The 23,642-nt window shown below is 46.9% G+C and overlaps 1 protein-coding gene across 3 annotated transcripts in view; it reads right to left on the bottom strand.

Annotated features, from left to right (window-relative positions):
- The window catches only part of RORA (RAR related orphan receptor A), a 764,431-nt gene that overhangs the window by 542,112 nt on the left and 198,677 nt on the right, over positions 1-23,642 (bottom strand). The window lies entirely within an intron of this gene.

Below are 23,642 nucleotides of genomic sequence, written 5' to 3'. Positions count from 1 at the left end.
TTACAGAAAAGCTCTGCTGACTCCTGCCCCCACTGACAGGGGTGGGAAACCAAGATTCCTGACCTGAAAATGCTCTGTCAACTGCAAATATTTAAGTAAAACGTAACAGCTTCCTTATTGGCTTAGGATGTTTCTAGGCTGGGAGCCCTCCCGTAGCCCATTGCTGTACTTATAGCTAAGCAACCCCAAACGCCTTTGCCCAGAGAGCCTGGCTCAAATTCCTTGCACTGCTTTTTGCTGCTCTTTGGGCTTGTTTCCGTATCTCCTAATCATCTTTTTTTTTTTTTTTACACTGCAATTAATGTATAGTGCACAAAGAGTTGTTACTTCTAGTCCTTGAGCAAAATCAGAGTTCATATAGCTAGGAACTGGGTTGGCTTTTTAAAACTCACACCTCTGTATTACAACAGTCCCTATAAGGACGTGTTCTTGGCCAAGTGGAAAGAACACAGTCTGAAGCTAGCCAAATCATCGACTAGATGAACACTTGAGAGAGTTATCCAACCTGCCTGCACCAAAGCTTTCACATATATAAAATGAAAAAAGCAAACTGCATGGGGCCTAGCTAGCTGGTGCCTTCCGGGGACAGCAGCAAAACTACAGGCTAACTTGGGCAAGATGCTTGGCTTGCTCCTAGTACGCCCTCAGGTCACCGGTGCAGGCTTCTTGTGCCAACAACCAAAATGCTTTCCTGCCACAAAGTGTCCAGGCAAGTTTAGCCTGTGAGGTCACACAGTGGACATCACATCCTACCTTCTGTTTGTCCCCATTGCACGTCTTCAGCTTGTCTTTGATATATTGAGGTCACTCTGACTTCTATTCTTGTCTTCTTAGGACTTTAGAATTTATGCCTTTCCAAATCTGTGTTCTGTGAACCTCATTTCCAAATGATAAAAGAAGAACGGGAAACACAGGTTAACTAGGGTCTCGAGTCCAGCTGTTTAAGGCAAAATTAAGTGTAGATTGGACACACTTATTCTCAGCCCAATATGATTAAATACTTTGGCTATAACCACAAAGCAGGGAGCAAATTCCATTTTCTGATCAATTTTTCACTTCACATAGACCAGGCCACAGGGCCAGGAAGACAAATGGGCGGCCACTATCAACAGCGTGGTTAAGAAAAGGAAAGTGGGACCTTTCTCCCCAGAAACTCTCGTAGATTTTTCAACGCCCCTGCTTTGCCAAAGTTTGCTTTGAGACTGTTTTTAATCATAGATATTTTAATCTGTTAAAACCTCATATTTTTTTTTCACCCTCTGATTCACTTTTCTGCCTCTTCCTCCGGAATCTGATTCTTAGCACTTACAGCCAGCTCCGGATCTCCCCCGTAGCCTGAAGCTCCTTAGGCTACCGAAAAACAAGATGTAAGCACCTCATTAATTACCACCATTGAGAGGCCGAGTTGCCTATCAATAAATACAAGTGTTGCAGGCGATATCTCTGAAGAACGGACTTGCCGCGCTGTGCCCGGGTATTGGAAGCCTTGCCACCGGAGACCAACCTCAATCACAGAACCCAAGGAAACCCTGCTGACAGATGCTATTTTAATCCAAGGATTTGGGGAGGGACTTTCCTAACCAGGCGAGGATTAGCTGTTGTTGCTGTTGTTTTAATCCTTCTTATTTTGCAGTTTGAAAGCCCAGTTACAAATTCACATCAACTGTAAAAATGCCTTAATCAGCATTGTGGGAGGCATTTAAAATGCACCGATGAAGCTCACTTGGAAGTTGAGATATTACGCCAGAAATCATCGTAAGTAAAGAAACTTTGCTTTGTATTGAAATGGGCAGAACAGAATATTTGGGAAATGGATTTTTTTCCCCAAGAGCCTTGTTTCCAGCACAATCCATATAATACATACAATTACCTGGACTATGGCAACACCAGGGGAGAGTGTGCCAAGATTTAGGGGGCACAGGGCTTAAATCACACCACCTGACTTCAGGAACAAGTAGAGACTTATGGAGGCTGGAGCATCAGGTTCAACAAAGGGACCGTAGACATATTACAGAGAACCAACCTGAGCTCAGCTCCCTCTCTCTCTCTCTCTCTGATTAGCATTGTAATTAACTTCCTGGGGTCCCAGTGTTCTCCCCTCTAACAGGGCACTGAAGTTAACATGGTTCTGCAGGGGGAAGCAGAAGTCACACACACGGAGCCCAGGCCGCTGCTTGGCTACTGAAGAAGCCCCTGCTGATACCGTGGTTCCTATCACTGCCTGCCTTCCTCAAGGAACCTCATGTTAAGTCACTGTGGAAGAACGGGGTCTCCTAAGGGGCACCGGCAAAGGCTTCCATGGTCTCACAGTTTCAGGAAATAGCAAGGTTTGACTCTTGGCATCGTAGGTAGGTCTCCAAGACGAGGCAGAAGCGTGTCATGATTCCCAGACATGCTTGGTTAGAATTGTTGGCAAGGAACATTTGTTGGAAGGAATGTGTTCTACACACACACACACACACACACACACACACACACACACAATGGTGTGTTCCATGACCACCAGAGTCTACTCCTCACCAGCAGGCTGGCTGCATCCTGGTGCTGATGAGTGATGCCCAGAAAGCCCGTCCAAAGGTTTGTGAGCCATAAAGGGTAAAATAGGGTAAGAAGATGGGGAGGGTCACTGAGCAGGTTAAAGCATAAGAGCATCCTGGAAGGCCCAGAGCTCAAGGCAGGAAACTGCTCACTCTAAGGGTGTGTATATGTGAAACAATCCCCTGGTGAATGTTCGATTTTAAAGGAAAATGGCCCAGATAAGGCCAAGACTCATTAAATGAGACCTGGAAAAAAGGTCGCCCCACATAGACTCATCTAAAGACACATGGGTGAAGAAGGAGAGGAATGAAGACTTTGTAAAGTTATCCCCTCTTCTGTAAAAATGTGTCGCCCACCTCTCCCCACAATTACCAATGATTGTTATTATGAATAAAATGGCAAACAGCATCAATTAAAAGACATCCGTCAGGCCACCCTCTCCCGGTTGAACACATCACATAATTCAGGCTCTTTCAATTGCTGCATTCTTCTTTGTTGACTTAACCTTAAGTGCTCTGTGTGAACAAGTGAATTACACATGTGGGTGATAACACAAAGCGTGGGGCAGATTTGCTGTTGTCTTGGACCAGCGCATGCTTTTTCAAGATACTTTGCCGCCCACGGTATTGGGCAAAAGTGATTGTTACAAGAGGCTTGGCTAACTTTTTATGTAAATGAAATGCAAATGTATGCAACGGTATCTTTAATGCAGATGTAGCAGAAAGTATTAAGATATGCTGAGAGCCTAATTAGGTCCTACATCAAAAACTATATATAAACTTGACTCCACTGTCTCAAGAACACAAATTGAGTGGAGAAATCCCAGTTTGCAAGCTTAAAAAAAAAAAAAAAAGGCAGTACATATATATTTTAAATCATGGTTGGCTCCTTTCTTCTTCTTTCTCTAGCAGTGAACAGTTAAAAGGATGAGCTTGGACAGATATTGCAGCTCTGGGGAGTGGTGGGTGGAAAACGAACAAGTTTCTTTCTAGCAAAAACCAGGAAGCAAGAAAAGAAAATCAGCTACAAGTATCCCCACCTCCTAACATGCCCCCTCCACCCTCAAAAAAAAAAAAAAGGCAAAACAAAGCTGTCTTGGGCTTTCTGACTTCATATTAAAAGTGACAACTTGCCAGAAAGCATATTTTTGCATTTATTTCCATTTCTAACCTTCCTGGAGACAAACATATGTCCCTTCTTTTTTCTAACTGGTATTACAGCAAATTTTTACCATGAAATCCAGCTCCAGTCTGCCTCCATGTTAAGTGTCCTGACGGATTTATCTTCACCTAAGGGGCAGAGGGGCCTCAAGACAGACAGACAACAGGGATACCATGCCACTGCGTGCATATTCAGACCTAACAACAGAAGAGGTTTTCCTCTTAAGAACTTAGAAGCCTTGCTCCTTCAGAAACCTGGTCAAACAATTCAAATAAATGCCTTCACTACTTATTCAAAAATTCAAATGACTGCCTTGGCTATTTATCACCAGGACCCCAAAAGAACTCTGTGTGGAATGACTTGTTAGCCTGTTATTTTCACACTACACACAGCATAGCCGAAAACTGATCAAGTTGACTGTAATCCAGGTGTTCACTAACTCAGGGGGCCCTTGACCTGGCACTCCTCAGTGTAGTGTAGTAAGTTTAAAGTCTGGGGTTCCAGGGGCCTCACTTTGGTTCTCACTATGAACCACACCAGCTGAGACAGCTGGAAGGCAAGAGTCCCTTGTGTGGTGCTTCTCTTCCCCTGCTGGCATTCAGGATTGCTTTGGGAACCAAAGGGGAGCAGAGAAAGCAGAGATAGCATAAAGGGAAGGAGTAGCTATTCTCGAACTCCCAAGGCTATATACCTGTGTAACTGGCAACTGTTTCTACCACATGTATACTCAGAAGCCTTTGTTTGTTGCTGTTGCTGCTTGTATTTGTTACTTTTCTGTCACTGTGTTAAAATACCCTGAGCAAAGCAACTTATAGAAGCGAAGAGTTTCTTTCAGCTGACGGTTCCAGAGGGTTAAGTATCCACCATAGCAGGGAGGCATGGCAGCAGGTGGCAGGCCAGGTGGCAGTTCAGGTGGCAGGCCAGGTAGAAGGCCAGGTGACAGGCCAGTAGAAGGCCAGGTGGCAGGCCAAGTGGCAGGCCAGGTAGAAGGCCAGGTGGCAGGCCAGGTGGCAGAAAAAGGAAGCTGAGATCTCTGATCTTGAAGTGTAAGCAGGAATGAAGCAAAAAGACTGAACTAGAAACAGTGCAAGGCCTTTAATCTTAAACCCCACCCCGCGAGTGATATGTCCCCTAAAGCAGAACTCTACCACCCACACTTTCCTAAACTAACCAGGAACCAAATGTTCAGATGGCAGAGACAATGGACATTTGTCCTTCAAATCACCACACTGCTGCTCGTTATGGTTTGGGAGACAGGGTCTCATGTAGCCCAGGGTATCCTCTCACTTGTTATACAGTTAAAGGATGCCCTTGAGCTCGACCTTGAGCTCCTGGTCCTCCTGTCCCTGCTTTCCAAGTCCTGGGATTACAGATGGGCACTACCACATCCGGCGGTATTTACATGTATGTATTTATGTGTATATAAATATATTTGCATATATGTATATATCTGCATATATGTAGACACTGAGCTCACAACATACACGCACATCAGTACATCTTTCCATGGGTACTACATATGTGCATGTTAAGATACTTATCTCAGAGTAAGCATATATGAATGACACTTAGACACGTGTGTGAATGCAGTGGACTCAAATATACACACACATATGCAACCAGGAACATTTAATTTGTATTTAGACACATGTGTGTACATCTGTGTATACCAGACTACTCATTAAATGGACATGTATCTGAACCAGTTAACTTGTGCTCTTTCCAAGACTGAGTAACTGAAATAGCCCACGACAAAAATCTATGTCCAGGCTGAGGGGTTCAGCACAAACACATTTACTGAGCTCTATTCCCCCTTGGCTTCTCTTCCATCTTATCTAATACATGCTGTGAAAGGAAGGATCTTTTTTAGTTCTGCTAAGATCCCCAAATGCTCTTAACATCTCCAAAGCTCTCTAATACAAAAGGGCCCTGTGGCTGCGAGGCACAGCAACTGCGGTGGCTTCACAGCTCCACGGAACATACCCTGTGGAGTAGATTACACACCGCGCCAGCCCATGCCTCTGAAATTGATATTGCCGGCATCACTCGCCCCAAATTTCTAACAGTGTCATGATAACCCCATTTGCTCTCAGGCTTTGCTGCCCAGATTTTAAAGTGACAAAATTTCCCCCATGCTTGTCCTTCATTGTGTCCTTCCTTTAAAGCGGTGTGGGAAGGGGGGGGGAGGGAAGGGAGAAGGGGAAAGGGGGGAGGGGGAAGTCTTCCCCGGAGGGGGGGAAGCTCCTCCTTCTGTGCAACAATTCTCGGTGACGTTTGCTAGTCACTCATCAAGCACAGAGTAAAATCTGTTATATAAGTTTGTACAATTATTAGAAGCAAGACTGATGGGCTGGGAAGATAGGTGAACCCATGTGGCATGGAAACACGAGGCCCCAAATCTGGAACCCCAGCATCCACATAAAAACCAGGCACGGAGGTGGCGAACAGACTGGGGTGTGAAAATGAGTGGGTCTGAGGGCCTTACAAGCCAGCTACTATAGTTCTAGGCTCTGAGGGAACCTTGTCTCAAAGTCTAAGGTAGAGAGTGATGGCAGAAGACAGGTGACGCCGGTCTCTGGCTTCTACACATACGGGTGAAGGCACTGGCACACATATATTCATGCATGCACGCACATACATGTGTATGCCACACACAGGTATACACACACACACAAACTATAGACACTCCAGTCAGAGGTAAGTGGGAAACTTAGTCTTAGCTCTAGGTAGTTGAGTACCTGTGATAACTGGCAGAGATGCTATGGAGAGGGAAGAAAATTTTGGGCAGGTCTGATTAGAAAGAAGGTTGCCATTTTGCCCTAAATTTTACCAGCACCCTTCTCAAAAATCGGAGGCATCGGAGGCATCAGGCCAAGTTCCTGACATTTATAATGGCGTGCACCTCGTTTCTTTTCTTTCCCACTCTCCTGAGGACATCTCACCCTTTTGATAAGACTCCACGAAGCGATTTGCACATCTTTTCCGAGGGCTGTCAATCACTCTCCGCCTTCATTCCCTCCACATCAAAGCTCACCCCTGATTCCTTCTTCAGTTCTCAAAGCATGCCTCTCATGCTGGCACTTAGTGTGGTCCACATCTTCTGGATGTTTCTCTCCTTCTCTGTCTGTCACTGCCATTTGTCTTGTCCAGCCACTGAAAGAATTGGTGACTTCTCAGAGGCCCCATGTGTGCACCCCGAGGATCTGCTAGGCAGTGTCCCCGGAGGCCCTGTGCAATGTGTCTGAAGCCAGCTTTGAACACCACATTTCCCTTCAAGCCCCTCCCCCACCCCAAACTGAGATCAGAGTTCTATAATGCTTCATTTCTTTCCCCGCCCCCTCTGGCTCCATGCAAGAATCACCTGCATATAGCCTTTCAGCATCTGTTCCTTGCAGCTCACCCTGTCTCCAACCACTAAAGCTTAGGACCTCCCATCCAAACCCCAGGGTGAAGGGGCCTCCTATACCTCAGCAGTAGCACCTTGTGGTGACAAACATGGCACAGTCTGAGATGGATGAGCCTCTGCTCTGACCCAGCACTGCTGAGGACTTAGAAACCAACTCCATCCCTTAAACAAATACCTCTAAGGCACGGGCGAGGTAAAGTTCTGTTGGTAATAATACTGCTTGCTTACGGTGACAGCCACCAAGCCCCTCCCCCACCGCTACAACTCAGAAGCACTCCGAGACTCTTTCAGAGCTGTTGAGACAAAATATTGACCAAAGGCTCTTCACATCTTTATTCGAAGTTTCATGCTACAGCAATTAGATTGTGGAAACTGCTCTAATCCATCACAGACCACAGAGCCAGAGGTTTTTTTCTTTCCCTAAAGAATAAGTCAGAACGCATTAGCCCCAAGCTAAGGAAGCTTCAAGGGCACCCCAGCTTGTGCTGGGGACATCTCAGACTTCCTCACTTATCTTTTCAGCCCCCTGAGTAACAAACTCTTGCACGAATAAGGTCATTTTGCACCTAGCACAGAGGATGAAAGGATGAGGTTCACTGTCAGCAGACAGTGGTCTGAGCACACGGGACTCTGGAGGTGGTGGCTTCTGTTGTTGCCTGGGTGGATATGGAATGTGAGGATCCTGGATCACAGGGGGGTCATGTCTTAGTCTCACTCCCGAGGAAGGACACAAGCACAGGAGAGATGGCTTAACGGGTGTGATTGATTGTTACACAAGCATGTGGCCCTGCATTTGAATTCCCAGCACCCACAGGAAGGGGAAAAAAAAAAGCCAGATATGGCAACATGTGTGTCTGTGACCCCAGGGCAGCAGGGGGTAGAGACCGAAGATTACTGAGTTTTCCTAGTTGCTGGCCTAGCCCCAGGTTCAGTAAGAGAATCTGTCACAAAACTGTCCTTTCGGTGGAAAGCGATAGAACAGGAGGACATAGAGGCACAGCTAATAGACACACCAGGAAATATACTGTGCTGGGCAGACCTTGAAATAGGAACATTGTGGTGTGGTTTAGCCCCTGGTCAGGTGCCTGTGTAAGAGTCACATGGCATAGTACTAATCGGGTGGTACTGTGAGGGTAGGGCTGTACCTCAGTGATGCACATAATAACCCTGGCATGTTCATTTGCATGGCTCTGTGCACAGTGTAGGTAGACAACCTTGGTGGGGTAGTAATGTGCTGACCCAAGGCAGCCTTGGAAAGTGGGCGGGGCTGGCTTAGTTAGCCTATGTGAGGAATCGGAATTCCTTCATTGTATTTAAATATCAAGTCAGTATCTTGAGGTCTCTCTGTCCTGAGGCACAGCACTTCAGTTGCCTTACCGATAACTATCATAACAATAATCATAATCGTATGGGATGGTTGAAACCACAGTGTGAGCTAATGCGTGAAAAATGTTTGACCATAGCCTGGCTCAGTGGTGCACGCCTGCAATTTCAGGACTTGGGGAGGCAGAGACAAGTGGATCTCTGTGAGTTCGAGGCCAGCCCAGTTTACAAAGTGAGTCTAGGACAGCCACAGTTACATAGAGAAACCCTGTCTCAAAAAACAAAACAAAGAAAGAAAAAGAAAAATGTTTGACAGAAAGATGAAGCAAACTGGCAGCCATCCATGCATGCATACATAGCTGTTAGAGTGTGCAGCTTAATAAATGTCGGTGGAAATGTTCATGTAGCTGTGGAATTTGCTAAGACACTGTAGAAAGATATATCTGGGCTCTAAGTGTGCCTGCTGGGGTTGATCTAATGGGTTCTGGCAGCGTTCTTTTGCTTTCAGAATCAGAGTTCAGCTTTTGGTGCCAAGTATGTTTCATACCAGTACTGTGCATGGCACTATCTATCGACACAGTGTGGCTGCACCTGCTATTGACCACTAAGGCACAACGCACGGAGAGATGGGATTCTTACTTAGGCTCCTACCACGAATGACAAGACACCATTCGCAATGCCTGTGCCCACTTATTTGAAGTTGGGTAAAACTGCAACCCTCGAGACTCGTGGTAGAAAATATATAGATTTAAGTGAAACGCTTAACTGACCAGTTGATCAGTTTTATTCAAGCCTATATCTAAGTTTCAGCTGTCTATACTCAGGAAGGGGAAAAGGATATGTTAAACAGAAGTTCAACTTTGCAAAACCTCACTTGGGTCTCCCAGGAAGAGGGCAACAGAGGGGCAGGGTTCTTCCCTCTGGTAACTAAGGCTCGAGAAATACCTAAAGGAGGGCCAGTGAGAATAGTTCAGTGCCTGCCTTCAGACCTGAGGGTCTGCGTTCCATCCCCGAACACACATGATAAAAAATGAGAGCCAACTCCCATAAGTTATTCTGACCTACACACCTGTACTGTGGCTTGCATGTTTGCATATGCACAAGTGCGTGCTCACATACATGAACAAATAATGAACAGATTAATAAAATTAAATTTAAAGAAATGAGAAATACTCAACTTCTATGGGTTATGAAAAGGTGAGGTGGCCTCAGAATAAGTTATGAACCTCCAAGATATGAAACCTGTGAGCTAGGGGTGGGGGGCAGGGGGAGGGCACTTCCACTATGTTTCAGATAAAAAGTTGTATCTTTATGTCTTGGCAGATTTGAGGTACTCTTAGAGTAGGTAATTGCTAAAAACAAAAGCGCAACAAACAAACAACAAACAAACCAAAAACCAAAAGACCAAGAAGCACAAAGTTGCTAGAAGATGCACCATTGTTTAGTAGAATTCCAACTCCAACTCCGCCCTGCCCCTGTGTGATTTTATGTGGGGTGATGCGTCTCCGCACTTCCCTCATCAGCTGGTAGCTCCCAGGGGCCCGAAACAGAGCACAACAACAACAACAACAACAACAACAACAACAACAACACAAAGGACTCAATTTGTGACCACTGATACGTTCAGCCACGGCCTTCTCCTACTGACTCGAATGAGCTCTGATGAGAAGGCCCGGTGACCCCGCCCAGAGGACCAGGAAATCATGGGTCTCCACAGAGTATATCAGAGAATGAAATTAATAAGCAAACAGAAGAGCCATGAGGAAAAAAATAAAGCAGCCAACGTTAGCAGTCAGGTAAATGTCTGGCCCCGTTCGAGGTTTACAACATATTTACTTTGTGTAATATGCACAAACTCCACAGGGAATTGAAGTCTCAGCTCGGATTTCTAACAAACTCCAAGATGAGAATAATTGCACAGCAGGAGCAAATAAGTGGACATTAAAAATTACATCAATAGCATTGATCCTGAGGAAAATTCAAATCCACTGGCTCTCCCTACACACATCTTTTAGTTTAATGTTTTGCTTCGCTTTTGTTGACTTTTTAATTTCCTATCAGATGGCTGAGAGTGAGGCAAGACATCCTGTCTACGAGTGTTTACGATCTCCTGCTGCAGCCTCGGCCCAAGCCCACATCGCAATCTCCTCAATCAAGCAGCCGGGATATGGACTCAAAACTTCACGTCTCCATGGTACCATGATGAATAAAACAACAAGCCCGTGTCTTGTTTAAGACACTCAACCTTCCTACTGCTACGGCACGTCACTACAGCTCATGTTGTGATGATCCCCCAACCATAAAATTATTTCATTGCTGCTTCATAATCGTAGCTTTGCCACTGTTATGAATCGTACTGTAAATATACGATTTGCAGCTCCTATGAAAGGGTTGTTTGTCCCCCCCCTAAGGAGTTTCCACCCATAGATTGAAAACAGATGCTCTAGAATATTCTAGATACTTCCTTAGCATAACAATACACCAAGACGAGACACTTAAGCTCTGCATAGATTTCTTAAACCATAGGACATGTCTCACTTTATGAAGAAGGCTTGGTATCCCATGACAGGAAGAAATGTTTTCCCAAAACATTGCAGAGCCCAGAGCCTGGTTGTGAATCCATGCAACTTTTTTTAAACAGTAGGGCAAGCCCTGAGTGCTTCTAAGAGCTGCTGCCTCTAAACCTTTTCCTCAAACTCACAGGGACTTTAAAAAGTGCACTTCAGAAAATCTTTAGATTAAAAACAGGAAGGAGACTGCATAAGAACAGAGGGCATCTTAGAGGCACTGGGTGGAAGATCCCAGACTGAAATGTCCCTGGGTTGATCATTAGAATCCCAAAGAACCATCAGAGGCCAAGAGAAAAAGAAATCTGGTTCTATGTAAGTCAAGCTTATTAAGGCCAAGAATGAATGCAAAAAATTAAGTGAAGAAAACAGTTCAGACAGGAAAAATCTTGCCTGCTACCTTTTAGTAAATTGGTGTGGGAGACCCTGCCTGGGGCTGCCTCTGTGCATGTCACTCGGCGTGGAATTCTTTCAGGGCCCACGGTAATGTTCCTTGCCACGTATTTGAATTAACCAGACCCAAAGGATGAAACTTTCAAATTAAACACATTCCTTAAGGACTCCAGGCTCATTGTGTATGCACCAAGGAAACACAACACATCCTAAAAATAATACACACACAGAGAAGCGCATTTTTCCACCAACATTAAAGTAGAATATGAGTTATGGCCTGGCTCATGGGAATAGACGTTTGATTACATGCAGAACGGAGCTTTCGTAAATAGCATCCGTCTTTGTGCGCTACCACAATCATTACCGACCATTTAATTTTACTCCCCAGCAACTCATCCATCACGGTTGGAGACCATTCAGTTTCAGGCCCCCCTCCCCCACACCCACCTTCGGACTGAGGAGGCATCAAGTGTTACCAGGTTCACTGCTCCAGTCAGGTAGATGACTAACCCACCACCAAGGAGTTCATGAGACTATTAGATTCACCGAAGTGTCTGCTGACTTGAACATGGCCTTCTGGGGAGAGGCTGGAAGCAGAGTTACAAAGGCAGCTGCTCTGTTTGCTCTCCCTACAAGGGAATTATGGGAAGGTGTTTCAGCCTTGGGGATGCGGGTATCCCAGAGCAAAGCGACTCTCACACATGCCTGCCTTTTCCCGTGTCCCTTGTACCTAGCATTTGACACTTCTGCATACCATTACTGAGGCCAGTGGCCATGCGTCCTGTTTGATGCATTGCCTCATAAGAAATGATATAAAGGAATTGTGGGCCTCACAAATCCTACTATAATATAATACGAGTTTGCCCCAAAGGCGAAGCTCGCCGGGGATAGCAGCTGTCAGGATGTCTGTACTGCTGTGGCAAGCACGTTAGCAGCCTGCAGAGAAGGGGAGTCTGCTCCCAGCACCTACATCAGACAGCTCGCAACCAACCTGTACCGTTAGCCCCAGAGAATCCAATACTTCGTTTTCACTTCTACAGGCACCTACACACATGACATGCACACAAACTTATACAAATGAGAATAAATCTTAAAAAAAAAAAAAAAAACAGAATGAAGAGGTACCAATGGCAGGGAACCTCTTATGACTGGGGACAGTTACAGATTGTACATTTGAACAATGACTTAAACATTTAAATGGAGACCTGGCCTTATAAACTATAGTGATATGTCTCCCTAGAAATTAAACTTCCGTTAAAAGTGAGGATTTTTGCTGGCTGTTGGAAGTCTGACGCTCATGTCATGAGAAGGAAGTTAGAAAGCCTCGGGCCTGCAGACACGTCAGATCCCTTGCTCCCTTCAACTGTATCAGCTGTTAGTATAGCTGACAGGCAATAAGCTAACTTGGATTAAGCTAAAGACACATGTTTGTCTTTTCTATTGACTAGGAAGGAGCCAGATGAGGGCAAAGTGTCTATTGTTTGTCATCACTTCCAGTCTCCAAGAATACTCACTGATTCCACAGTCCCCCAGAGGAAGAACACGAAGGGGGGGACCTCCGAATCCTGATAAATGTTTTCAGTTCCTGGCACTCAGTTTTTCTCTGGTCTTGGCCAGAAGGAGCCCTAGCTGTGGACACCGGCCAAAACTTTATACTGAAGCCATTCATTCACAAGGGAATTCAGGAGCCGGGGCGTGGTGGTGCTCAGGAGGCAGAGGCAGGTGGATTGCTGTGAGTTCAAGGCCAGCCTGGGCTACAAAGTGAATCGAGGACAGCCAAGGCTATACAGAGAGACCCTGTCTCGAAAAACCATAAATGAATGAATGAATGAATAAATAAATAAATGAAAAAAACCCGAGTAAGGGAGTTCAGAAGAAGCAGAAGGTATGAAAGAGGAAGTGGTTTCACTTACTGCTCCTACTTTCTGTCTGGCATTGGTTGTGTTTATTTTGTTTCATTTGATCCCTAACTATACAGCGAGACGGACAGGAGTCCTCTCAGTAAACACCAACAATACTGGCTCAGGGATCTGAGAAAGGAAAGAGCTGGTGGCAGAACCAGACACGTGGAGCTTTCAAGGCCAAGCACTTTCACAGTCTGTGCTGTTTTGGGTTTTTGTTTGGTTTTGCTTTTAATTCAGGCAACATTTCTAACAGCCTTTATTCTTCCATTCAGACTGTTTGCTTTAAACCTCCCGGCTCAAAGGAGACCCAGAGCTGCCAAATCCGGACAGGTGGGCCCTCGACTGTGGTGGTTAACATGGCACTGGCCATTAGGGAGTTAGGAAAGGCCAAGCCATTCTCTCCCTGTGCCTTGGTCGGGGGTGGGGGTGGGGAGGTGTGGGGGGCGGAGGGGGGGGGTCAGGAGGGTCACTTGGCTGTAAAATAGCAACAGGTGGATGGGAGAGTTTATGACCCCACCTAGAAGCCTATCAGGAAGGCCTACAGTGGGTATTCCAGGAAGGGTAAGTACAAAAAGTTACAACCCAACCAAAAACATACTAACGGCAGAGAGGAAACCCATTTACAACTTTTTGTTTTCAAATACTAATGGACTCAGGCCTATTTCTCGTCTCTTCTCTTCTCACCTGACAATAGCTAAGCTCTTCTCAACTGTGCCAGTGAGATTCATTTATGTGTGTGTGTGTGTGTGTGTGTGTGTGCATTTGTGTACGTGTATACACACAAACATCTAATGCTAGATTTTATTAGAAACTCTATGGGTTAAGACCTGTTAAAGGCAAGAGGACCAGAGGGCTAAGTTGCTCATGGAGGACCTTTCCCATCCACCGATACAGTGAGTAGGGCCACATGCCAAGGAAAATCAGACAAATGGTCCCCATATCCAGCCTGCCAAAACCAGGCTTGCTTTAATGAGTGGAATTAGGATTAATTCATTCAACAAATATCTAGAGCCCTAGCTATGCAGCACACTGTGTTAGACGCCGGGGTACCATGGAGTGATTCAACACAGACCCAGCCCTTCCTCATACCTCACAGGCTGCCAGAAGCCGCCAGTGTTAAGTACAGCCAAGAATTCTACACATAAAGGTACCGCTGAACCCATAAACGTGGTCACTAGGGAGAGAGACTCAGGACAAGGAAGATGCAGGTGAGTCAGGGGACGTATCTGAGGAAGAGATACCTGAAGCAAGGTCGGAAGACTGGCCCAGATTATCTATCCACTGACAAGGGGGGTACAGGTGCGTGGTGGAGTACAGTTCAGCCACAGAGAGAAACGGAGTGCTGACTCACACAACACAGATGAAACGCTATGTGACGCTCGGATTCACGTCATATAAAACACCCCAGACCGGAAGGTCTGTAAGGGGCACAAATTATACTGGTGATTATCTAGGGCAGGGCGTGAGGGGCTGGGACAGTGCTGGTGAGGGCCAAGGCTGAAAAGCAAGGGCTAACGGGGCAGGCCTGACTGCTGAGGGGTGCCAAAGCACTTCTGTGGAGGAATGAAAACATCCTTCAGTGGGATCGTGGTTGTGGTAACACGCCATTGTGAGGACACCGGACACAGTGAGTTGTGTACCTTAGGGAACTGTCTGGAACGAACATGAACAGCAGGAGAGGGGTTGTAAACTGAGAGGCCAGGGTTGTTACCTCAGATGCCAAGGTTACGACCTCAGAGCCAAGGTCATGACCTCAGAAGGAGCAAGGTAAACACAATGGAGAACGTCCTCACGAGGTCAGGCCAAAGAGGGGAGCAGGACAGCACGGGGGGGGGGGGGGAGGGCTCTGTGAAGTGCACTGTTTGTCCTAAGCACGAGTGGATGCCAGTGGAGGTTTTGAGGAGGCAGTGGGAAGAGGAGCGGGGAATCACACGGCAAAAGCTCATTCTGGAGCTGGGCAGCTGGCTCAGTCACTACAATGCTTGTCATGTAAGTGTTAGCACCTGCATTTGGTACCCAGAACCTATGTGGAGGGGGGAAGGAGGAGGAGAAGGAGGAGGGGGAGGAGGAGGAGGGGGAAGAGGAAGAGGAGGGGAAGGGGGAGGAGGAGGAAGGGGAAGAGGAGGAGGAGGAGAAGGAGAAAGCCAAGCAGAGCATCTCTGTAATCCTAGTACTGGAGAGGCAGAGACCATTGTGTCTCTGACCACTGCTGCCTGTGAGCTCCAGGCTAGCAAGTCTGTCTCAAAAATGAATTCCTTATATTTATTTGAGTGGCAGCCCTTGCTTTATAGCAGCGGTTCTCAGCCTCCCTAATGTTGCAACCTTTGCCACAGTTCTTCATGTTGTTGTGACCCCGCCAACCATAAAATCATTCCAGTGCTACCTCAGAGCTGTAATTTTGCTACTGCAAATATCTGATATGTGACCCCAAAGGGGTTGTGACTCACACAGGCTGAGACCCCTGCCTTATGGTATCTTGTCATCAGTGCATGTTTTTCAAATCATTAATGACAATTACAGAACACCTGAAGATATACCCTTAAACTTCTAGAAGTGTTCAGCTCAGAGTATGTGTGCTGACAGATTAAAAAAAAAACTCGATGGTTTCTGAGTCCCAGCATGTCATCAACTACAAGTGAATATTTCATGATTTATCTCATGTGACAGGTCACAGTGAAAATGCAGCCACACTAAAAATATATTAAACTGCCTTTAGGCTGTGTGTATAAAGTATATATAAAATGTAAATGAATTTCATTTAGATTTGGCTACTAACCTCAAGATAACTCATTATATAATGCAGAAATCCCCAAATCCAAAAGTCAACCTCAAATCTGAAATACTTGTGGCTGCAAGCGCTTTGGATAATGGAAATTCCTCTGTGAACCCCAACCCCTGCGCGCGCGCGCGCACACACACATACACACCCAGGCACACATATGCACACACACATATCTCATTATAATTAAAAAACATATTTTGCATAAAATGTCCTGGGAATAATTGGCTCTTTAATATATAACGTCTGAACTAAATTAAATTTATTTCCTCATATTTAGCCTCTTGACAACCTTTGAGCAATGGGAAAGGATAAGAAAATCAATTGTATAATAATATGAAATCCAAAGCATTGTTAGCTAGCTGGGAACTAGAGTCTTTCTGGTGACCTGACTCGGTGGACCGATTCCTCGCACGCTCACTTCGGCGTATGGGTGAAGGGCGCCCTTATCTCTCCGACCTCACCTCACCACTCTGGCGCTCGCAGCAGATAATGCCTCCACTTCATTTATCTGAGTTGTTTCCGTTCTGCTCTACGCCCAGTGGGGACCTTTCTGTGGTCCTGGTTTTAACTCAGAAATATATTTGAACTGACAGTTGACTTAGCTCAGCAAGTAACCAGCTTCCTGGAATAGTGTTGTTAAAATCATGAAATTCGGCGTGGCTATGTGTGTATTCTAGATTTTCACATACGACGCATTTACACTTTTTTTTCCAGCAGGGCTGGGGAGATGGCTCAGTGAGCAAAGTGCTTGCTGTTCAAGCCTCACAATTTGGGTGGGGATCCCCCCCAGAACACATGTAAAATACAGGCACAGCAGCTCACATGCGGGGGTCCTGGAGCTTTCAGGAATGGACCCTAGGGTGACATAATGGTTCTCTCCGTGTAAGGAGGACACTACAGTCGCTCCCATCACTCATTTACATCTGTGCAAATCTGCACGTTGAGATGGTGTTCATGGCATGAACCATCCCTTATTGACTGCGTACTGCATGTCGGGACTTTTGCCAGGAGCCTGATTCTCCTTTCTCAGACAATTCCACAAGGTCAGCATCAGGGCTCCTGCTTCAGAGATGAGGGAAGATTCACATCAGCAATTGGCGTCCCTGACAGCTGTTCAAACTAAGGGAGATCAGATTAGAAGGCTCTGCGCAGCAAGGAGTCTTGCTCCCTGATGGCTGGGCGTGGACTGATGTAGGCTCTGTGATGACATCATAACGTAAACCAGAGGAGACACTGTAAGTTGAAACGGTCCATGAGGCAGGAGCTGACCTCAGGAAGCAAGGGAGCATCCCAAATGTCTCACCATATTGGGAGGCCATGCAGTGAGGGCCACTGGCTTATGGAAGCCCTGGAGTTGACTTCAGCTCAGCAACTAACCAGCTTCCTGGAACAGTGTTGTTGAGATCGTGAGATGCAGTGTGGCTCTGTGTGTATTCTGGATTTCCACATTACGAGGCGTTTGCACTCTTTTCCAGCAGGGCTGGGGAGATGGCTCAGTGAGCAAAGTGCTTGCTGTTCAAGCCTCACAATTTGGGTGGGGATCCCCCCAGAACACATGTAAAATACAGGCACAGCAGCTCACATGCGGGGGTCCCAGTGGCTGAAGTTCAGCCACTGACTGATAGTAAAACTCACCATGTTCCTCTGAAGCAGTGATTCTCAGGATGTGAGTCACAAATGGCCCCTTCACAGAGGTCACACATCAGATATTTACACCGCGATCCATAACAGCAGAAAAATTAGTCGTGCAGCAGCAATAAAAATAACTGTATAGTTTAGGGTCACCACAGCATGGGGGGGGTGGTTAAAGCTCATGGCAGTAGGGAGCTCGAGAGCCACTGGCCCTTAGCCACCACCAACTGTACAAGAGAGTTTATTTGTAAAGTGACCGAGGTAGCATGCCATGGAAACGCAGCACCGCAGTCTTTAGCTTTTGTCAGTTCAGCACCTGGTCTTCTGCAAGCGCCATTTACTTGGTGTGCTCCTCAGTCTAGTTGCCTCCAACCCACGTGACACCTGACTATGTGAAACGCAGCTGGGCTGAAATGAGATGTGCCCAAGATGTATAAACTTACATTAAAAAAAAAAAGTGTAAAGTAGCCTAGCAACTATTTTATAGGTTACAGGTTGAAAAGAAAATACCATTTTACACACAGATCAGGTTAACGACAACGTACTATCAAAATTTTCTCACCTACTTCCCTCAGCCTTAATGTAGTATAGAAGAATTTTAATTATCTATGTCACTTGTATTGCAGTTCTATGGAGAGTTCATATCCAGAATAAAGACTTCTCAGGCCTACTGAGAGCTTGCTAAGACTCTGTCATACGGCAGTGGCTGTGTGCTAGTTTAATTCTGCAAAGGCTAACTGTTCATATGAACACTTGGGCAAGACTGAAGATGGGTGGGAGCCATGTGCTTCGACCCCAGTACTAAGGAGGCTGAGGCAAGAAGGTACCAGGCTTACCCAGGTTAGATGGTACCCTGCCACAGGTCAGCAAGCAGGAAAAGGAAGGAAGGAAGGAAGGAAGGAAGGAAGGAAGGAAGGAAGGAAGGAAGGAAGGGTATAAAAACTTCAGGGGCAGATAAAAAGTGAACAATAAGTTTATAGAATTGCGTAGAGTAAAAGAGGGGAAGGTGTATTAGGAGTTATATTTTAGATTCTGATTCTTTTAAAGAGAGAGAGAGAGTGTGTGTGTGTGTGTGTGTGTGTGTGTGTGTGTGTGTGTACAGTCTGTGTGCAGGTGTCCGCGGTGGTTGGAAAGGGGGTAACAGATCCTTTGGACCTGAAGTTTTAGGGATTCATGAGTGGCCCCATGAGGGTGCTGGGATTCAATCTCAGGTCCTGTGCCAGAGCAGTACACACTCTTAACCACTGGGCTGTCTTTCCAGACCCCAGGTTAGGAGTCTTGATTTATTTGACTGCACAAAGTAATTTTCAAAAGACTCTAAGAGCAGACGTCAATCAAGTTTCCCCATGATTCACGGGGACAGAGTGGAATAGAGTGCGCATCAAAGTTCCGCTGGGCAATGGTAGTCAGCTGCTGGGCAGTGGTCGTCAGCTGCTGCTGGGCAGTGGTGGTCAGCTGCTGCTGGGCAGTGGTAGTTAGCTGCTGGGCAGTGGTGGTCAGCTGCTGGACACTGGTGGTCAGTTGCTGCTGGGCAATGGCGGTCAGTTGTTGCTGGGCAGTGGCGGTCAGCTGCTGGGCAGTGGCGGTCAGCTGCTGGACAGTGGCAGTCAGCTGCTGGGCAGTGGTGGTCAGCTGCTGTTGGGCATTGGTGGTCAGCTGCTGGGCAGTGGTGGTCAGCTGTTGCTGGGCAGCGGTGGTCAGCTGCTGGGCAATGGTGGTCAGCTGCTGGACACTGGTGGTCAGCTGCTGGACACTGATGGTCAGTTGCTGCTGGGCAATGGTGGTCAGCTGCTGGGCAATGGTGGTCAGCTGCTGGGCAATGGTGGTCAGCTGTTGCTGGGCAGTGGCGATCAGCTGCTGGACAGTGGTGGTCAGTTGCTGCTGGGCAGTGGTGGTCAGCTGCTGGGGTCTGGTTGTTTGGCTGCTCATTTGTGGATGGTACTTATAGCTCTTGTTTGTTCCTCTGTAAAAACAACCGTTGACATCCATCTACGAAATCTCAGCTCACTGGTCAGAGAATATTTTCATGATGTTCACAGCCCGAGAAAAACCAAGGGGAAGTGCATCAGGGAAACTTCTGCCAGCCACTCGCTCTGACATGGGAACACACTCAAGATTTGCATCTAAGTGATGCTCCGCACTCTTCCAAAATGCTGGCATGCAGGTACCATTTGTAATGTTTCTAAAGTTCAAGTTAAAACAGAGGAGAAAAGTCCTGGTGGAGCCTACTGATGCCTCAGACCCAAAGGAAAAACCCTTCTGGGAGAAATAATGCTTTACCCTTGAAGTACATTAGAACTCAACTCCCCATACCCTCAAAATATAAAAATAAAAAAAAAATTAGAGTCAAACCAAGGAAGAGGAGGCAGCAGCTGAAACTTCAGATCCGAGAGACTGAACTTTCTGGTGGTATAACACACAACATTAAATCTGGAAGAATTCAACTCTGAAGTTAGTATCACCAGAAAAAAAGAGAAAAAAAACAATAGAAAATATTTAACTATGTGCATATGTTTGTACACAAACAGAAAGAGATATAAACAGACCTTAATGAGTGTGGTAGACTTTAATTATCTTTGTACAGTAATTGGGAATGGTTTTGTTCTGATTTATTCCATAACGCTTACTGTGTTCTGTTAACAACGAATGTTTCCCCTCACATCCCATAATAGAAGGCTTTTATTGCCTACTTTTTCTCACATCTGCTTCTCATTTAATGACCATTGTTCTGGTCTGTCAGAGCGAGAGGCTACACAACTCTCCAAATCTGCAAGATTAAGCAAATATTTTGACAATGCCCAGACTTTTTTTTTCTCCTTTCCTTCTTTTTACCAGAATAAATTAAAATTGCAAAAAAGAAAAAAATTCGCTCACCCATTAGGGGAGTTCTGAGTGGAAAGAGCCAGAAGAACCAAGAGGCATGCAGTGACACAGACTTCCGGGCCGTATCGTTTACGAGCCCCCCAGATCACACCTGAGCAACACCCACACTGCTGAGGTCACAAGAAGCATACCTGGGGGGGGCGGGGGGCTGGACTAACCCATCGTGGGGAGCCTACAACTGTGATAGGCCGCTGCAACAAAACACAGGTCTTCTTCTTGTTTTCTGAGACCCTCTAGCCTTCACACACACACAACTGCTCACGTAAGCACCTGTGCTCCTGAATACTCAATACGCCATGAACTAACCCGCAAGGCCACGGATGGTATAATTACCAGGAAGGTGGCGGTTCCCATGAAGAGGAGGAGAATGTTCAAGAACAGACATGTTTCTATGAGACTTTGGGAGAAAAAAAAAAGAGTTCAGATGAAGGGACAGGGGAAGAACTCATTCCCAGTGAGCATCCGTTTGTTCTGTTAGCAATGCAGGAGGAGGCATAAACCGAACAAAAGAGGCAGACAATGAAAATACATGCAGAGAACTGATGGTGGCCCCGGCCCCTAAGAGACGTTAGCTCAGAGGGACAGCTGCTGCCCTTCAGAGCAATGCAGAGAACAAATTGAAGAGCAGCAACTCCAGAGCCAGAGCAAGGTGAGTCCAAGGTCCAAGTCAACCCTGGAGACATAAGCCTCTTAGAAGGTTGACGCCGGGAGCCTCTCTGTGGAGGCTGCTGTGCACCAGCCAGAGAAAGATCTTCAGGAAAGGATCATCGGGAGGAGCACAGATTTCTGTCAGAGAGACAAAGGGGAGAGAGAGAGATGGGGGGGGGGCAGGGCTGCAGAAGTTAGCAGGCAAGGAAAGATGGAATGGCGAGGGACTCTTCCTGACTCCCAGGCAGCTCCTCATCCTACAGGCTTACACTTTCTTCAGGGAGGAAAATGCAAGGCAGGCTTTGTGCTCCAGGAAGCTCAAAGGCAAGTCTGTAAAATTCACAGGCACTCCTGCTGAACACGGGTGGAGTCCTGGTGGACAGCCGCTGGACACTCCCTTCACTGGTAGGGCTACTGACAACTGTCAGCAGGGCCACTCATGGGATCCAGTCTGTGCCTTTTTGTTTGTTTGTTTGTTTGTTTGTTGTTGTTGAGACAGGGTTTCTCTGTGTAGCCTTGTCTGTTCCGGACTCACTTTGTAAACCAGGGCTGGCCTTGAACTCACAGAGATCTGCTTCCCTCTGCCTCCCCGAGTGCTGGGATCACAGGCGTGCGTCACCACATGTAGCTGCGAGTCCAAGGCTTTTAATGAGCTTCTCTGGAAGGTCTTCACGAAGAACCCTGACTCAGCCATCAACCTTTTCCTCTATCAAAAAGTTTTGAAAACCATGTTCATGTCCCCATTTCTGGAACTTTCTGAACGTAGGCAGCACTGAGAAGAAAGAAAAGGCCCAAAGCCTTGACTTCAATGTAGAAGACTTCAGGAGTGGGCTTCCCCACAGTAGAGATCAGCAGCTAGGAGGATTTGCTGCTCACTCAGAGCAATCGGAGTTAGGTGCCAAGCACCCACGCACCCACATCGGGCAGCTCAGCAGGCTGCAAGGATTCAAACTCCAGCCCAACCACACCCCGGCTATGTGACCTAGGGAAATAACCTAACTGCTCTGTGCATTGTTTTTCTTATTGTCTACATGGGGCTGTGGTGGCCATGGGTAAAGATTAGAAGGCAATGTTGGTGCAGAGCTCGGTGTGGGGTGAGTGCTCCCCAAACATTAGCTGCTGTTTTGCATAGGTCTACCCAAAAGTACTTTCAATGACTGAGCCCAATCTAGGGGGAAGGAAGGAAGTAGACCCGGATTCCAGTGAGTGAAGCATAAATATCAGCTGGGGCCCTTAACGGGTTCCCTCTCTCACTGGCACACGAGCTGGTCAGCACTGCTCTAGAGGCTGGCTATGCGGGCACCCTATACAACTTGAGCTTCCTGTAGCGTAATAGCTCCTAACAACCCACTCGGGTACAGACCTCGCTTTGGAAGAAGAGGCCAAGCAAACGAAGCACCGGGCATAAGGCCTCCCTTTGTTAGGAGTTCAATTAAACACCAGTCTGGGAGGGTTGACCCTGCGATACAGACTCAGCTCATCGGATGCAGCAAGCATTTGATTGGGCCCTTGAGGTGTTATCAGGAGATCAGAAAGATGCTGAGGATGCTGCCGCCAAGAGAAACAAGGAGATGACCCTGTCCTCAAGGAGGCCGTAGTCTAGAGGGAGGAAGAGACAAACTTTAAGGCAAGGTTGCCTGAGATGAACGCAGCGACAGAAGATGGAAGGGTGGCGTGAGAAGGAAAAGTAAGGGGTCGTTAACTCTGGTCGGGGGTGGGGGTGGTGGTTGGGTTGACAAGGCAGCTCGGAAGGCTTCCCCAAAGAGCAGACAGAGCAGGCATCCATCGGCCGAGATCAGTAGAGCCAGCCCTGTGAAATGGTTAACGGGCTTCTTCATTCACAGAAGCAACCCAGAGATGCCTGTGGGACCACCCCTGACTCCTCGGCATGAACAGGCGCACGTGACTAAGGTGTAACTAGCTTTTGTTACAGCGGCAATGCCTCACATTTTGAAAAACAAGGATTAACATGAATCTGGTTGCCGCCGCCCCCCCCCCCCCCCAAGAGAAAAGGGATTCTGGATCGCCTTTCCAAAGCACACCTCCTAAGTGAGCAGCAAGGTGAGAAGCCTGGTGGGTCCAAGACTTGGAAGGCTTGCTGCATTTGTTTCAAACAGCAGTGTGTCCGAATCAGAAGGCGTCTGGTGGCTGCAGAGATGGCTGGGTTGGCAATGTGCCTGCCAGGCCAGACATGAGGAGCTGAGTTTGAGTCCCAGAACCTAATGCCATGTCTCGGTTACCTACATCTGTAGTCACTTGAGAAGGGAGCCTTAACGTAGAGATGCCGCATCAGATTGGCCTGTGGGCCTGCCCATGGGGGGATGTCTTGCTTATTAATCGGTGCAGGAGGACCAAGCTCACTGTAAGCAGCACCATTCCAGGGACGGGTGGTTGGGGGCTGTGTA

This window comes from Acomys minous (assembly GCF_964271855.1).
Source record: "Acomys minous genome assembly, chromosome: 5".
NCBI classification, from domain to species: domain Eukaryota; kingdom Metazoa; phylum Chordata; class Mammalia; order Rodentia; family Muridae; genus Acomys; species Acomys minous.
The sequence above is the reverse complement of the archived record's forward strand: the minus strand, read 5'-3'. Positions and strand labels throughout refer to the sequence as shown.